This window comes from Hemitrygon akajei, chromosome 7, assembly GCF_048418815.1.
Source record: "Hemitrygon akajei chromosome 7, sHemAka1.3, whole genome shotgun sequence".
NCBI classification, from domain to species: Eukaryota; Metazoa; Chordata; class Chondrichthyes; order Myliobatiformes; family Dasyatidae; genus Hemitrygon; species Hemitrygon akajei.
This window is the reverse complement of record NC_133130.1, coordinates 43,587,561-43,599,517: the sequence shown is the minus strand read 5'-3', so window position 1 is coordinate 43,599,517 and position 11,957 is coordinate 43,587,561.

Below are 11,957 nucleotides of genomic sequence, written 5' to 3'. Positions count from 1 at the left end.
ATCCTATCAATGTCCTGTTGTAACCTAACACAACTTTCAATACTATCCGCAACACTGCCAACCTCTGTGCCATCTGCAGACTTACTAATCCTCCCTTCCACTTCCTCATCCAAGTCATTTATATTAAAAAAAAGAGCGGGGTCCCAGAACAGATCCCGTGGAACAGCACTGGTTACCGACCTCCAGTAGAAAAATGCTGCATCTACTACCAGGTGCATGAGATCAGAATCAGAATCAATCAGGTTTATTATCACCAGCATGCATCATGACATTTATTAACTTAGCAACATCAGTACAATGCAATATATGATAATATAGAAAGAAATTGGAGGATCAGAGGGATCTTGGGGTCCAAGTCCATAGGACGCTCAAAGCTGTTGCGCAGGTTGACTCTGTGGTTAAGAAAGCATACAGTGCATTGGCCTTCATCAATCGTGGAATTGAATTTAGGAGCTGAGAGGTAATGTTGCTGCTATATAGGACCCTGGTCAGACCCCACTTTGAGTACTGTGCTCAGTTCTGGTCGCCTCACTACAGGAAGGATGTGGAATCCATAGAAAGGGTGCAGAGGAGATTTACAGGGATCAACAACACACACAAAATGCTGGTGGAACACAGCAGGCCAGGCAGCATCTGTAAGGAGAAGCAATGTCGACGTTTCGGACCGAGACTCTTCGTCAGGACTAACTGAAAGGAAAGATAGTAAGAGATTTGAAAGTAGTGGGGGGAGGGTGAAATGCAAAATGATAGGAGAAGACCGGAGGGGGTGGGATGAAGCTAAGAGCCGGAAAGGTGATTGGTGAAAGTGATACCGAGCTGGAGAAGGGAAAGGATCATGGGACGGGAGGCCTCGGGAGAAAGAAGCGAGGGGGAAACACCAGAGGGAGATGGAGAACAGGCAAACAACTAAATATGTCAGGGATGGGGTAAGAAGGGGAGGAGGGGCATTAACGGAAGTTAGAGAATTCAATGTTCATGCCATCAGGTTGGAGGCTACCCAGCCGGTATATAAGGTGTTGTTCCTGCAACCTCAGTTTGGATTCATTTTGACAGTAGAAGAGGCCATGGATAGACATATCAGAATGGGAATGGGACGTGGAATTGAAATGTGTGGCCACTGGGAGATCCTGCTTTCTCTGGCAGACGGAGCGTAGGTGTTCAGTGAAATGGTCTCCCAGTCTGCGTCTGGTCTCGCCAATATATAAAAGGCCACACTGGGAGCACCGGACGCAGTATACCACACCAGCCGACTTCTCACCGATATAAAAATATATAAAAGGACACTCCGGGAGTCTCACCAATATATAAAAGGCCACACCGGGAGTCTCACCAATATATAAAAGGCCACACCGGGAGTCTCACCAATATATAAAAGGCCACACTGGGAGCCTCTTAGCTTCATCCCACCCCCTCCGGTCTTCTCCTATCATTTCCCATTTCCCCCTCCCCCAACTACTTTCAAATCTCTTACTATTTTTCCTTTCAATTAGTCCTGACGAAGGGTCTCGGCCTGAAACGTCGACAGTGCTTCTCCTTATAGATGCTGCCTGGCCTGCTGTGTTTCACCAGCATGTTGTGTGTGTTGTTGTTTGAATTTCCAGCATCTGCAGATTTCCTTGTGTTTGAGATTTACAAGGATGTTGCCTGGATTGGGGAGCATGCCTTATGAGAAAAGGTTGAATGAACTCGGCCTTTTCTCCTTGGAGTGATGGAAGATGAGAGGTGACCTGATAGAGGTGTATAAGATGCTGAGAGGCATTGATCATGTGGATAGTCAGAGGCTTTTTCCCAGGGCTGAAATGGCTAGCGTGAAAGGGCACAGCTTTAAGGTGCTTGAAAGCAGGTACAGAGGAATGTGAGGGTTACGTTTTTTACGCAGAGAGTGGTGAGTGCATGGAATGGGCTGCCGGCGACGGTGGTGGAGGTAGATACGATAGGATCTTTTACGAGACTCCTGGACAGGTTCATGGAGCTCTGAAAAATAGAGGGCTATGGGTAACCCTAGGTAATTTCTAAGGTAAGGACATGTTCAGCACAGCTTTGTGGGCCAAAGGACCTGTACTGTGCGGTAGGTTTTCTTTGTTTCTATGAAAAAAATAAGTAAACCAATTGCAGTAAGTATATATATGTTTATTAAATACATTAAAAATAGTGCAAAAAGAGAAATAATATTTTTTTTTAAAGTGAGGTCATGTTCATGGGTTTAATGTCCATTTAGGAATCATATGGCAGAGGGGAAGAAGCTGCTACTGAATTGCTGAGTGTGTGCCTTCCGACTTCTGTACCCCCTTTCTAATGATAACAATGAGAAGAGAGCATGTTCTGGGTGATGGGGGTCCTTAATAACGGACGTCACCTTTCTGAGGCAGCATGCCTTGAAGTTATCTTGGATACTACGGAAGCTCGTACCCAAGATGGAGCCTGCTAGTGTTCCAACTTTCTCTAGCTTCCTTTGGTTTTGTGCAGTAGCCCCCTCCTCACCTTACCAGACAGTGATGCAGTCTGTCAGAATGCTCTCCACAGCACATCTATCAGAGTATTCAAGTGTTTTTGTTGACAAACCAAATCTCTTCAAACTCCTAATGAAATCTAGCTACAGTCTTGATGATTGAAAGCAGATCAGGAAATAAAGATGAGGTGTGATCTTACGGAATTTAGTAGCAGAGTGTCATGCAGGCTTGTGGACTCATCACGTGAGGTTTTGTTGGGGGGGGGGGGTTGGTTTATGAAGTGATTTCTAGAAGCAGAAGTATAAGATTCAATGCAAGTCTCCAAATCAGTTACAGAATAGAGAATAAAGGGTAAAGATAATGTGAGCATGAACTTCAGCAGAAAGAGATTGTTGACCTTTTTGCATGATTGATTGGATCAAGATGATTTGTTTAGTTACTTTGTTTAATGTACCATGTTTACAGTTAGGCTAATACTTATTTTAGCATGACACCAAATATATCGCCTAAGTATGTCAGGAATGTGAATTCTAGACAGGGTACATTAGATGTGTTCATGTGAAAATAAAGCTAATCATTTTTTTTCGTTAAGTATGGGCATTGCCACTGCTGTTGACAAGTCTTATTGGAGCTGCGTGGAAGGTATTCGTGGCCATTAAGCTGAAAACAAACCACAGCTGATTTCACAGTCTCAAGCCATGCATTAGAGCCAGTCGTAAATTCTCCACAGTGTCTCCCATGCTGTGGTAGTTTCCTGGCAGGCATTGTGAAGTATTTAGCAATAGCTTGTGCTTAGAAAATGATTTTCTTCAAAACAGTGTGTTTAATCTTGATGCCCAGTGAACAGTTTCCTAGAAAATTTGTTCCATCTGCTCTTCTATGAAAATGTCAGCCTGACGCCTATCCTGAAGTTTAAAGACGTGAGCTAAATAGTACTTGCATAAAAGTTAGCTGAATGCTACTTATATTCATGTTCAAGTTCACAACACTTCTAAAACCATTAAAAATTGGACCACTGCAATGCCCAAAGACACAAATTCTCAATTGAGCTGAGATAAATAAATACATATCTGGAATTCAGACATAAACTAGGCTGCAGATGTTCTCTCTATATTACATTGGAAGTCAAGAGGTTTTTTTTTCTGAGCCTCTCTGTTTAAAAATCAAACTCAAGTTTCCTTGAAGAAAGCAAAACTGAGTCTAGAAATTGGAAATAAACATTGGGCTATTTCAAGAATGTTTAACTAATTTGTAGTGCTAGCTTTATGTTTGACTCGTGAGTTGAAAATCTACCCTTTTGGTTCTTCCTGAGTTGGTCTTTGAGGTCTCTGTGTCGGTGTGTAGACAAACATTTGCTTTCAAGAACATATATATATTCTCTATCCAGCTCTCTCATTTAATGAACATTTTCATATACTTACGCTTCCAACCCTTTTTGTACAGAAATAATAAAACCAACCCCTTTAAATGCAGCAATACAGGTAAGAAATTTAAATGTTTAATATACTATCATAAAAAAAGGTTCAGTTACCTCTGGCAACAAAAGCCAAATATTACAATCAACAGCATTCTAATATAGCCTTGCCCTGTAAAATAAAGACCATAACACCCAGGAGCAGACTCACCCCATTTTGTCCATTGATTCTGCTCCACCATTCCATCATGACTGACTTATTATCCTTCTCAACCCCATTCTCCTGTCTTCTCCCTGTAACCTTTGATGCTGTGATTAATCAAAAATTCATCAACCTCCAGCGTAAATATACTCAATGACTTGGCCTGCACAGCCGCCTGTGGCAAAGGATTCCACAGATTCATTACCGTCTGGCTAAATAAAATTTTCCTCATCTCTGTTCTAAATGGATATTGCTCAATTCTGAGGCTCTGCCCTCTGGTCCGAGACTCCCCCACTATAGGAAACATCCACTCTATCGAGATCTTTCAATATTTGATGGGGTTCAATGAAATCCCCCATCATTCTTTTAAATGCCAGTGAGTATAGGCCCAGAGTCATCAAATGCTCCTCACATGTTAACCCTTTAATTCCTGGAAAGACTCTCATGAACCAACTCTGGACTCTGTCCAATTCCATTACATCCTTTTGTAGATAAGGGGTCCAAAGCTGCTCACGATACTTTAACTATGGTCTGGCCGATGCCTTATAAAGCCTCAGAATTACATCCTTGCTTTTGTATTCTAGTCCGCTCGAAATGAATGCTTATGTTGTATTTGCCTTCCTTACCTCCGACAAAGCCTGCAAATTAACATTAAGAGAATCCTGCATGAGGACTCCCAAGTCTCTTTGCACCTCTGAATTTTTAAATTTTCTTCTTATTTACAAAGTAGTCCACACCTTTATTTCTTCTGCCAAAATGCACGGCCATTCACTTCCCTACATTATATTCATTAACCACTTCTTTGACCATCCTCCCAATCTGTCTAACTTCTTCTGCAGCCTCCCGGCTTCTTCAACACTACCTACCCTTCAACCTATCTTTGTATGATCTGCAAATTTGGCCACAAAGCTTTCAGTTCTTTCATTAAAATCATTGACCTACAACGTTGAAACAAGCAACCTAACACTGATCCTCTTTGTACACCACTAGTTACCAGCAGCCAACAAGAAAAGGCCCCATTTATTGCCACTCTTTGCATCCTGTCAGTCAGCCAATCTTCTATCCATTCCTGTAATATTATGGGCTTTTATTTTATTAAGAAGCCTCACACGTGGCACCCTGTCAAAGGTCTTCTGAAAATCCAAATAAACCACATCCACTGACTCCCCTTTGTCTATCCTGCCTGTTACTTCCTCAAAGAATTGCAACAGATTTGTCAGGCAAGATTTCCCCTTTAGAGAACCATGTCGACTTTGGTCTAATTTATCATGTCCCTCCAAGTACCCCAAAAGCTCAATCTTAATAACAGACTCCAACTTCTTTCTGACCATTGACAACTGACAATTTCCTTTCTTCTGCCCCTCTCCCCGCTTAAAGAGGGGCACGACATTTGCAATTTTCCAGTCCTCAGGAACCTTTCTAGAATCTGGTGATTATTGAAAAATCATTACTAATGCCTCCAAAATCTCTTTAGCTGCCTCTTTCAGAATGTAAGTCCAACTAGTGTAGGTGACTTATCTACCTTCAGACTTTTCAGCTCCCCAAGCACTTTCTCTTTAGTAATAGCAAGAGCACTTACTTCCTCCCGCTGACATTCATACATATCTGGCATTCTGTTAGTGTCTTTCACAGTGAAGGCTGACACAAAATACTTATTAAGTTCCTCTGCCATTTGTTTTTCCCCTGTTACTACCTCTGCAGTGTCATTTTCCAGTGGTCCACTATCCATATTCATCTCACTTTTACTCCTTATGGAAAAACCCTTTTTATATTCTCATTATTGGCTAGCATATCTACATGTTGCATCTTTACTGTGTTTATGGTTTTTTGAGTTGCCTTCAGTTGTTTTTTAAAAGTTTCCCAATCCTCTACCTTCCCAATAGTTTTTGCTATATTGTGTGCCTCTCTTTTGTTGTTATGTTATCTTTGACTTTCCTTGTCAGCCATGGTTGCCTCATCCTCTCTTTAGAATACTTCTTCATCTTTGTGATGTACAGTATCCTTCCTGTACCTTCTGAATTTCCCACTGAAATGCCAACGATTGGTGCTCTTGATGCACCATCAATAACTCACTCTGAGACGTAAGAAGCGAGATATCGGCTTTTATTGACTGGAAGAATGAACAACACTACATCCTGGAGAATGAGGCCGGGCTCAGGCCTCAATCGCCTTTATACAGGGGTCTGTGGGAGGAGCCACAGGAGCAGTCCAGACAGGTATATGTAGTTCACCACAGCTCTGCCATTATTCCTGCTCGTGTCCAGTTCCAATCATCTTTGGCCAGTTCCTCTCTCATTCATCTGATTTTAGCTTCTCCTTCAAGGCTCAAGGTACATTCTGAAACTGCAGGGTGAATTCTATCATAGGATCACTGCCCTAAAAGGATTCCTTGACCTTAAGCTTCCTGTTCAAATCTGGGTCATTATGTAACACCCAATCCAGAGTTGCTACTCCCTTAGTGGGCTCAGCCACAAACTGCTGTAAAAAGCTATCACACAGACATTCTATAAATTCCCATTCTTGTAATCCAGTACCAACCTGATTTTCCCACTCTACTTTCATATTGAAATCCCCCATGACTATCGCAACCTTGGTCTTTTTACGTACCTTTTCAATCTCCCTTTGTAATTTGTAGCCCACATCCTGGCTTCTGTGCAGAGGCCTGCATATAACTCCCATCAGAGCCTTTTTACCCTTGCAGTTTCTTAACACAAAGATTCTGTACCTTCTGATTTTGTCACCTCTTTCTAAGGATTTGATCTCATTTTTTACCAATAAAGCCACACCACCCCCTCTGCCTACATGCCTTTCCTTTTGATAGAATGTGTATCCTTGGATGTTAAACTGCTAACTATGATCTTCTTTCAGCCATGACTCAGAGATGCCCACAACGTCATACCTGCCAATCTCTAACTGCATTACAAGATCATCTGCCTTATTCCATAAACTGCATGCATTTAAATATAACACCTTCAGTCCTATACTCATCACTCTCTTTGAGTTTATTACACTTTAACTCATCCTACTGACTGTAATTTTGCCCTATTATCTGCCTATTTTTTCTCACGGTCTCACTACACATCCTCAGCTTTATCACTCTGGTTCCCATCCTCAAGCCAAATTAGTTTAAACCCTCCCCAACAGCTCTAGCAAACCTAGTAAGAATATTGGACCCCTTCAGGTTTAGGTGTAACCCATCCTTTCTGCATAGGTCATACCTTCTCGAACAGATCCTAATGATCCAGAATTTGAAAGCCCACTGCACCAATTCCTCATCCATGCATTCATCTGCCAAATCATCCTATTCTTAATCTCACTGGCATATGGCACAGCCACCAATCCATAGATCACTACCCCAGAGGTCCTGCTTTTCAACTTCCTGGCTAACTCCTTATATTCTCTCTTCAGGACCTCCACCCTTTCCCTACCTATGTCTTTGGTACCAATGTGTACCTCAATTTCCAGCTGTTCACCCTCCCTCTTTAGAATTCCATGGACCCGATTTAAGACGTTCCTGATCCTGGCACCTGGAAGTCAACGTACCACCTGGGTGTTACTTTCACGTTCACAGAATCTGATTTCTTCTTTCCTAGTTAGGGTATCGCCTGTCACTACTGCACTCCGCTTCTCCTCCCTTCCCTTCTTAGCCACAGAACCAGAGTCAGTGCCAGAGACCTGGTTGCTGCAACCTCCCTCTGGCAGGTCACCCGCACCCCCCGCCCCAACTCTATCCAAAGCGGTATACATTACCAAGGTGACCAGCCACAGGGTACTCTGCACCACTTGCCTTTTCCCCTTCCCTCTCCTGACGGTCACCCAGAGGCCTGCTTCCTACCTTAAGAAATAAGAACTGTCCATTTGTTTGTATTTAAAACCTTACTTGAAAAACAACTCAAAATAATTTTTTTAAAAAGCCTCAGGAATGTTACTTTACTGTCTTTTTACAACAACGTACTGCAATATTTATGAGAAGTCTCCATTCTGCACATCATGGTGATGGCCCAAACAACATGTACTATAGAGATCTAAAGTGCATCATCTGCCCTAATTCCACCAAAATTAGCATTTGAGAAGAGCCTGTAAGCTTCCGCACTGGAACTCAAAACTGATATTGGATTGATAAGAACAATAAGGAAGTTCTGGAGCTAATCAATCACAACTCAAGGCATTCCTAAACTGGAGACGTCATGGTGGAAAAGGAAACAATTCTACAAATTTCTATAGTTTGAGGTATATTCAAAAAAATTTTGTAACGAAAGAACTCATGGTGGATGGAAAAAAGGTACAGGCGATCGAGTAGCTAGACAATAACCATCGCATGCATTCTGCAGTGCTGTCGAGATAATTACGGCCCAAATATCCAAGAACCCACTTTACTGAGAGACAAGAATAGAAGAGATCTCAAGGATAGAGAGCTGGTCATTAGCCACTGGAAAGAGTAATTTAAACTTTTCCTCAGTCAGAATTCTCTTTTTGACACCTGTTCCTGACTCCATCCCAAAGCATCCTCAAAGTAAACATACTACCCTCAAATTGAGTTTTTTTGCAGGTATTCACTGTAAAATAATGAAATGCAATAGAATCAATGAAAAAATACACACAAATAAACACCGACAAACAACCAATATGCAAAAGAAGACAAACTGTGTAAATACAAAAAAACTAATAATAATAATAACAATATAATAAATAAGTAAATAAATAATACTGAGAACATAAGTTGTAGCAAAACAGTCTTCACAAAATCCCCCAAATCTATTGGCAGGTCGGGTCAAGATCCCAGCAACAAAATTTTATTATACTCAACAAGCTTCAGTCAGTGGAGTATATCATCCACATGAAGACAGAAGAGACTGTGGATGGAATCACAAGCAAAGTACAAGCTGCTGGAAAGAAAACTCAGTGGGTAGGTACTTGTTGTACCTAATAACGTGGCCACAGGGCCACTGAGTGCATGTTTGTGGTCTTCTGCTGCTGTAACCCATGCACTTCAAGGTTTGGCATGTTGTGCATTCAGAGATGCTCTTCTGCACACCACTGTTGTAAACGTGTAACCAGTCTGGCCATTCTCTCCTGACCTTTCTCATTAGCGAGGCATTTTCACCCACAGATCTGCTGCGCACAACTTTTTTTTGTTTTTCACACCATTCTATGTAAACTCAGGCCATAATGTAGTCAGTTGACATATTCAGCACCTCACATCAATAGAAGTATGTCAAAGTTTTACTTGATGTGCTTAATCTTTGCAAACCTCTAAGAAAGTAGAGGCGCTGCTGTGCTTTCTTTGTAATGGCACTTATGTGCTGGACTGAGGACGGATCCTCTGAAATGATAACACTGAGAAATTTAAAGTTGTTGACCCTCTCCACCCCTGGTCCCCCAATGAGGACTGGCTCGTGAGCCTCTGATTCCTTCCTTCTGAAGTCATCATCAGCTCTTTGATCTTGCTGACAATAAGTGAGAAGTTGTTGTTGTGGCACTACTCAGCCTGATTTTCAATCTTCCTCCTATATGCTGATTTGTCACCGTCTTGGATTTGGGCAATGACGGTGCTGTCATCAACAAATTTAAGTACGGTATTAGTGCTGTGCTTAGCCTCACAGTGTAAAGCAAGTAGAGCAGGGGGTTAAACACACAGCCTTGTGGTGCGCCTGTGCTGATGGAGATTGTGAAGGAGGTGTTGTTGCCAATCCGAACTGACTGGGATCTGCAAGTGAGGAAATCCAGGACCCAGTTGCACAAGCAAGTGTTGAGGCCTGGGCCATGAAGCATATTGATCAGTTTTGATGGAATGATAGCATTGAATGCCGAGGTGTAGTCAATGAAGAGCATCCTTACGTATGCATTTTCACTCTCCATATGTTCCAGGGCTGAGTGAAGAGCCAATTAAATGGCATCTGCTGTTGACCTGTTGTGACATTAGGCAAATTGGATCAATCCAGGTTGCTTCTCAAGCAGGTGATGTGTTTAGTCACCAACCTCTCAAGGCACTTCATCAGAGTGGATGTAAGAGTCGACAGTCATTCAGGCAAATTACCACCTTTTTAGGCCGCGGTATAATTGAAGGTGCTTGAAGCAGGTGGGTACTTCATACTGCTGAAGCAAGAAGTTTAAGATCTCAGTGAACACTCCAGCCAGTTGATCAGCACAGGTCTTTAGTACTTGGCCAGGTACCCTGTCTGGACCAGATGCTTTCCTTGGACTTATCCTCCTGAAGAATGCTATCACATTGGCCTTATAAACTGAAATCACAGGACATTTAGGAGCTGTGGAGTTCACAAAGATGCCTCCAGATTTTGACAGTCAAAGCGAACATAAAAGTCCACCTCGCACAGGAGATAACTTTCTGGTGGTCAGACCTGGACCTCTTGTATTTTACTTGGTCACCAGACCTGGATGCCACTGATCTGTCCCTCAGCAGATTGCAGATCTCATGGTTCATGTGGGGCTTCTGGTTGGGGAAGACTCTGAATGATTTTTTGAGGGTATACTTGTCTGTGACTGTCTTTATAAAGTCTGTGACAACCATGGTGTATTCGTTCAGATCCTCTGATGAATCCTTAAACATGGTCCAGTCCACCGACTCAAAGCAATCTTGTAGCCATTCTTCTGCCTCCCCTAACCACCTCTTTGTTATCCTTAAGTCCGGAGTCTTGATCTTTACCTTCTGCCTGTATGCAGGTTGAAGAAGCAAGCCAGATGATCAGATTTCCTGACATGCGGTCTAGGGATTAAACGGTAGGCATTCCTTATCATAGTATAACAGTGGTCGAGTGTTTTGGGACCTTTTGTGCTGCAGGTGATATACTGATGAGCTGGGATTTCTTTAAAGGAGCCTGATTGAAGCCTCCAACTATGATCTGAAGTATTTCTTATTTGCTGATCGCAATACTCAATCCCTCAAGTACTTGCTCAACATCAGCCTTTGGTGATATATAAACTGTGGTCGGTCAGGATCATAAAGAAGAACTCTCTTGGTAAGCAGAATAGTCGACATTTATCATTAGGTGTTCCAGAATGGGGAACAAGAGTGCGACAAGATTGTTATGTCCGAGCACCACGAAGAGTTTATCATGAAGCATAGATTCTAGACCACCCAAAGTGGCACCAACAATCATTCCATGGTCAAAGTCACTTAGATCACGTTTCTCCCCATTCTGTTTGTTGATCTGAACAAGTACTGAACCTCTTGACCATGCTGTCACATGATTGGCTGATTAAATATTTGCACCAACAAGCAGGTTGCCAGGTGTAGCTAATAAAGTAGCCACTGGGTATCAATACATCGTGTTGTTGAGTGCCGTCGAATCGTCGTCGACTCACGGTGACCCTATGGGTAGGTTTTCATGGCAAGATACGGGAGTAGATTGCCAGGCTTTTCTCCCGCGCAGATATTGCTGCAGGTTGGGGCCCGGCCGGATTCAAATTCAGGACCATCCGCCTTGAAGTCCAGTGCTGATGTCACTACACCACCAGCTGGCCCGTGTGTGTGGTTTTAGTATACTTTATGTATTGTATTCTACTGCTGCTGCAAAACAACAAATTTCATGACACTCTATGTCAATGATAACCTAATTCTGATTCTGATTCTGATTCTGAGATCTTGAATGAATTAAGTCATAATCAGCCTCTGGGGATTACTGAAGAACAAGGTGGAACACAGTAAGAAAAAAGTTACCAAAGGCAAATTCAGGTCTTTATGTGTTGCTTCTTCCTTTTAAATACATTTGTATCTGACAATTATAACTAATATACTTGATGCACTGTTAATATGTTTAGAATCGATAAAACAGATTAACTATCAAGTAAATGAATGTAGAGAATCTGCTTGTTAGCCCAAAGCATGGTGATAGTTTACTTGTGATTTACCTTACATTTCTTTTTGGGTTAA